We start from the raw sequence: 6000 nt of genomic DNA, 5'->3' as shown, positions 1-6000 counted from the left end.
GTCGGACTCACCAAACCCCAACACCACAACCACCAGATCTACCACCAAACCCAAAAAATTAACAAAAAACAAACAAAAAAAATTAAAATGAAAACTTAAAACCCGAAAAAAATGAAAACAGAACAAAAAAAAAGAAAAAAATAAACAAAAAATGAAAATAGACCACCGCCACCACCCACCTAGAACCACCGCCGAAACCCACCTATAACCACCGCCGAAACCCGAAAAAATTAACAAAAAAAAGAAGAAAAAAAAATTAAAATCCCAACACCTAAACCCGAACTTCAACAGCCACCATAACCACGTATTTTAGATCTAGTAAACTTGAAAATCGAAAAAAAAAAAGAACAAAATAAGTTGAAATTCAGACCAAAAAACTTACCACAACGATTCAAAGTCTTGAAATTGGTCTGAAAATTGGTTATATAAGGCCAAATTTGACCATGAAAACGCTAGACCTAGCATTTTCATGGTCGAACTTTACCTTAAAACCATAAACGTCGGGAATGAGGTCGGGAATATGGTCGGAAAAGCTTCGTGGGCTAGCTTTGGTAATGAACAGCAAATTAAAGGAGATCGAGAGAGGAGAAATAAAGAGTAGAGAAGGAGTACGTAGCAAAGGAGATCGAGAGAGGAGAGATAAAGAATGAAGAGAGAGAGAGGGAGTGCGGCGCGGAGAGTGAAGGAGAAAGGGAAACTGAAATGGGGGGTTGGTTTTAGGGTTAGCTATTTATACGAAATTTTCTACCTTTTAAAATAAATGTGGTCAGATGCTTTTCCGACGGAAAATTCCGTCGGAAATTATTTTATTTCTGACGGATTTTTCCGTCGAAACATACTTTCCTACGAAATTTCCGTCAGAACTGTTTGAAATCCGTCGGAAATTTTTGACGGAATTTTATTCCGTCAGAACTTTCCGACAGAATTTTTTTCCGTCGGAAATTTTGTGATTTGCGACGGATTTTCGTGTCCGTCTGAACATTTCCATCGGAATTCGGCCTATTTCTAGTAGTGTGTGGCTCATGTTTTTATGTATGGTGGTGATTCTAGGAAAAGAAGATAGAGACAGAAGAGTCGCCAACAAATTTTAGGAACCTGTAAACCATTCGCGGGTGTGAAGGTTACACCCCATTCACAATCACGAAGATCGCTAAATCCATAGAATGGTCCGAAACCATGACTGGATGTTCGAGGATGATGGTACAAATCCAACCTAAAAGAGATTGAAATTGACCTAAATAGGCCTCTACTTAGTTCTTATAATATTCACACTTTTAGAAAAATGGAGATGTTCATCGGTTCAAAACCCTCATTTGCCACCGGTTTTGAACCGGTGGGCATTTGAGGGATGCCAAAAACAAAACAAAAAAAAAAAAAAAATACCACCGGTTCAAACCTGGTGGCAATTCTTTGAGTTGGCACCGGTTAACCGGTGGCATTTCCTTAATTTTGGCACCGGTTAACTGATGGCGATTATGCAATAAAAAATAATTTATTTTTTTTTCATTTCTTTAACTTAAAAATCAGGAGACACTTACATACATAGTCATAATATACATAAATTACATATATACATTCATCAATAAATTGTTAATTTACAATTAAAAAAAAAGTCATCCTTTAAATTGCTTGAATCTGCAAAAAATTACAAAAATTAAAACAAAATTGTAAATTAACAAAAAAATTAAATCTAAAAAATTAAAACAAAAAAAACCATCCACAACCCATGACCCACGAACGAGCCACTCCACAACCCACCTAAAACCACCCCACCACCCACCAAAAACCACCCCACCACCCACCTAAAATTACCGGACCACCCCACCACCCACCTAAAACCACCGCCTCTGCAAATAACAACCCAAAAATTAACAAAAATAGAAAAAATTGAAAAAAAAAAATTAAAAAAAGACACATACCTTCATTCGACCACACAAAACATTGAAATCGAGTTTACAAGGAAAAGTTCGACAAGAAAACTCTAGATCTAGAGTTTTCATGGTCGAATTTGACCTGGAACCTATATTTTCATCACGAAGAGGGCGACAGTGGTGTTGTAAGTGAGCTTTGAGGGTTGTCAGTTTTGGTGGCGGTGGTGGTTAGTAACGGTGGTGGTGGTGGGCTTTGAGGGGAAAGAAGAGGAGAGCGACGAGAGAGGAAATAGAGGGGTGAGACGAGAGAGAAGGAGAGGGATAGGAGAAAGAAGGAGAGAAAGGAGGGGTAGGGTTAGGGTTCTTAGGGGGGCTTTTTTTAATGAATAGGGCACCGGTTCAAATCGGTGGGATTATTATTTTTCCCACCGGTTTGGTTTGAACCGCTTCCAATACCCTCCCACTAGTAGAAAAACGGTAATTGGCACCGAGCAATGGCCATCGATTTTTAAAAACCGGTGGGGAAAAAAGGGGAAAATGGGCGGGATTTTGAGGGAATAGTATTGACACTGGTTCAAACCGAACTGGTGGAAAAGTTAAAAAAAATAATAAAAAAAAACCCAACTTTATAAACCCATAACCCTAGATAGCCTCCTTCCTTCAATTTGTCTCTCTCTCTCTCTCTCTCTCTCTCTCTCTCTCTCTCTCTCTCTCTCTCTCTCTCTCCTCTCCCTTCTAAGTCCTCTATCTCTTTAATCTCCTCTCTCCTTCTCTCGTCTCTCCCTTCTCTCTCCTCTCCCTACTATCCCCTTAGATCGATCTTCTATCCATTGTTCCCTCTTCATTCTTTCCCCTCCTTAGACCACCGTCGCCGCCACCACTTAACTTCGCCGCAAAAGCACCAAATTTTAGGCTTTCAAGTCAAATTCCACCATGAAAAAGCTAGACCTAAAGTTTTCATGGTAGAATTTGACTTTTATGACCCAAATTCAAGATAACTTTGGGGGTTTTTTTGGTGGAATTCGAGGTAATTTCTCTTTTTTCTTACTTTTATTTTGTTTTTTGTTATTTTTGGTGGAACTCGTGGGTTTTGGTGGTTGTGGTTATGGTGGTGGGTGGGTTCGGTGGTCTGGTGGGAGTGTTAAGGTGGTGGGTGGGTTCGGTGGTCTGGGGGGAGTGTGGTGGTTTCAATTTTTTTTTTTTGAGGAATTCGAACTGCATGTTTATTATTTGCTACTTTTTTTTTGGTTCTATATTATTGGTTTTTTATTTTTTGTTCTATAATTTTTTGGGTTTGGAATGTTAGTTTATTATGGGCTTTTATTAATTTTGGGGTCCAAATTTGATGCAGGTTTTACGCTCCACACAGAAAAAGGATTCAAGATGATGTTAATTTTGGAGTATAGATTTTGGTGTTTTAATTCGATGTTGCAATTTTTGTTTTTTTTTTTTAAATTGTAAGTACATAATTTATTTGAGGAATATAGTATATATATGATTATTGTATACTTCCCTCAAAAAAAAAATGATTATTGTATACTTGTATTATGTTTTTAATATAATTTTCTGCTAATTTTTAAGTGAAAGAAGACAACAAAATAAAATAAAATAAAATAAAAAATAAAAAAAATAAAACAATGTCTTGTATGGTGAAAGTGAAGTACTGGAGTACACCTACAAGGTTCCTATAGAGAGAAGGATCCTTCATTGGCTCACCATCAAAAGGCCCAAGTTTTGACTTAGTGTCGACGGGCGTAACAACCGGTTTGCAACTGTCCATCTTTGCCATGTGAAAACTTTCCTCTACATACTTACTCTAACAAAGAAACGTAGAGTGCTTTGTTCTGCCTGTAGAAATTCCCAAAAAAATAACTTAGCTTTCTCAAGTTCAACATGGAGAATTCAAACTTAAGAAAAGCAATAATATCACACTTGATTTTTTTCTAAGGAGAGCTGTAAAAACAATGTCATCAACATAAAGCAATAGATATGCAACATTAATTAGCACCATGTTGCAAAATAAAGAGAGAGTTATCACTTTTGCTTCACACAAAACCAATGTGCAGAAGATAATCAGCAAACCATTGATACCAAGCCCGAGGAGCCTGTTCAAGGCCATACAAAGAGTCCGAAAGCGACAAACATATGCTGGAGCATTGGGGTTCACAAATCACGGTGGTTGATGCATAAATATGGTCTATTAGAGATCACAACGAAGGAACGCATTTTTAACATCTAACTGTAGGATGGGCCAATCTCTCTCCATAGCAATGCTCACAAAGCGTGCGAATATATAATCATCGGTTTTACCACAGGACTAAATGTCCCATCACAGTCAACAACAATCTATTGAGACTTGCCATTAACAACAAGTCTCGCCTTATCATCGGTTTCATGATAATGTGAACAAAGTCTTAGGAAATGGTTCCATAGATCCATTGCTTCACGATAGCATCTACTCACTTCCACGTAGCATCATCAATCTCTGACGGACGAGAAACGGTAGCATCTATATGATCGATAGCATTGAAAGCACATGCTTGAATCTGAAAATATTAGGAAAGATAATATTGTGAATATTTGGGATATATATCTTAGAATATATTGTGCATATCTTTTAGGTTATTTGGTCTTACCCTCCAAGTTTCCTATTCTATACATACTTGTATGTGGCCGTTTATGTTGAATGAGAAATACAGAGAGAATTATTCATTATATTTTATCATGGTATCAAGAGCTTAGGTTTGATCCAACAATAATTTACTAGAGATTGCAATTATACGTAATATTCATTATTACGCATAACCTTAAGAGATTGTGAGAGTTCACAAACATCATTTAATTTTTTTTTTCTTCTCAAAGCACCTGTGAGTGACTATTATTTGTGATTCCATTGATGGATGGTGATCAGAATTTGGTGAAGGCTGCACACGTTGATGTGGGTGGTCTTGCGGGAGTGACTTCGATTCAAGTTCAACAATTGTTGGACTACTTGACATCCATTAAATCCAAGTTTCATGATAAAAATGATTTGGGTTGGATAATAGATACAGGGGCCTCGAATCATGTGACATGTGATTTGTCTCTTTTGACCAATGTGACCAATGTGAGCCATTGTCCGGTGGGATTGCCGGATGGAAAAAATGCTAACGCATCAAAAATTGGATCGGTGATATTGCAAGGGGGTTTAAAAATCGACAATGTTCTTTATGTACCCCAATTAAATTGCAATTTAATTTCGGTGACTCAATTGAGTGACGAATCTAATTGTATTATGCAATTTACTAACAAACTTTGTGTTATACAGGACCTCACAACGAGGAACGTGATTGGAGCAGGTGAACGAGTAGATGGACTTTATTATTTTCAGGGTGTTCCTATGGTGAAGGCAATGAAGATAGACGAGGATCATTCCACAGAGTTGTGGCATAAACGATTGGGGCATCCTTCGGGTAAAGTACTTCAACAGCTTCCATTTGTGAATCGTAGTAGTACTAAATTTAAATCATGTGATGTGTGTCCTCTACCAAAACAACATAGGAGTAGTTTCCCTTTGAGTCAAAATAAAGCAAGTCGAATTTTTGAGCTTGTTCACTTAGATTTATGGGGGCCTTACAAGACTCCATCTTCTTGTGGTGCTCATTATTTTTTGACTATAGTAAATGATTACTCTAGGGGTGTGTGGACTTATTTGTTAAGAAATAAAACGGAAGTTGAGTATATGTTTCTTAATTTTGTTGCGATTGTTCGACGTCAATTTTCTCAAGAAATTAAAGTGGTCCGTAGTGATAATGGTACGGAATTCAATTCCTTGAAAGAGTATTTTTTTGACAATGGGATTTATTTTGAGACCTCATGTGTGGGCACGCCTCAACAAAATGGGCGTGTTGAGAGAAAACATCAACATATTTTGAATGTTGCTAGAGCCTTATGTTTTCAAGCAAATTTACCTTTAAAATTTTGGGGGGAGTGTGTGCAAGCAGCATGTCATTTAATTAATAGAACTCCTTCTCGATTGCTTGATTATAAAACCCCTTGTGATGTGTTATTTGGCAAACCACCTTCATATGAGTATATTCGGGTGTTTGGTGTTTGTGTTATGCGCACAATCTAAAAACTAAGGGTGATA

The sequence above is a fragment of the Chenopodium quinoa genome, unplaced genomic scaffold (genome assembly GCF_001683475.1).
Source record: "Chenopodium quinoa cultivar QQ74 unplaced genomic scaffold, ASM168347v1, whole genome shotgun sequence".
Classification (NCBI taxonomy): Eukaryota; Viridiplantae; Streptophyta; class Magnoliopsida; order Caryophyllales; family Amaranthaceae; genus Chenopodium; species Chenopodium quinoa.
This window is presented reverse-complemented; position numbering follows the sequence as displayed.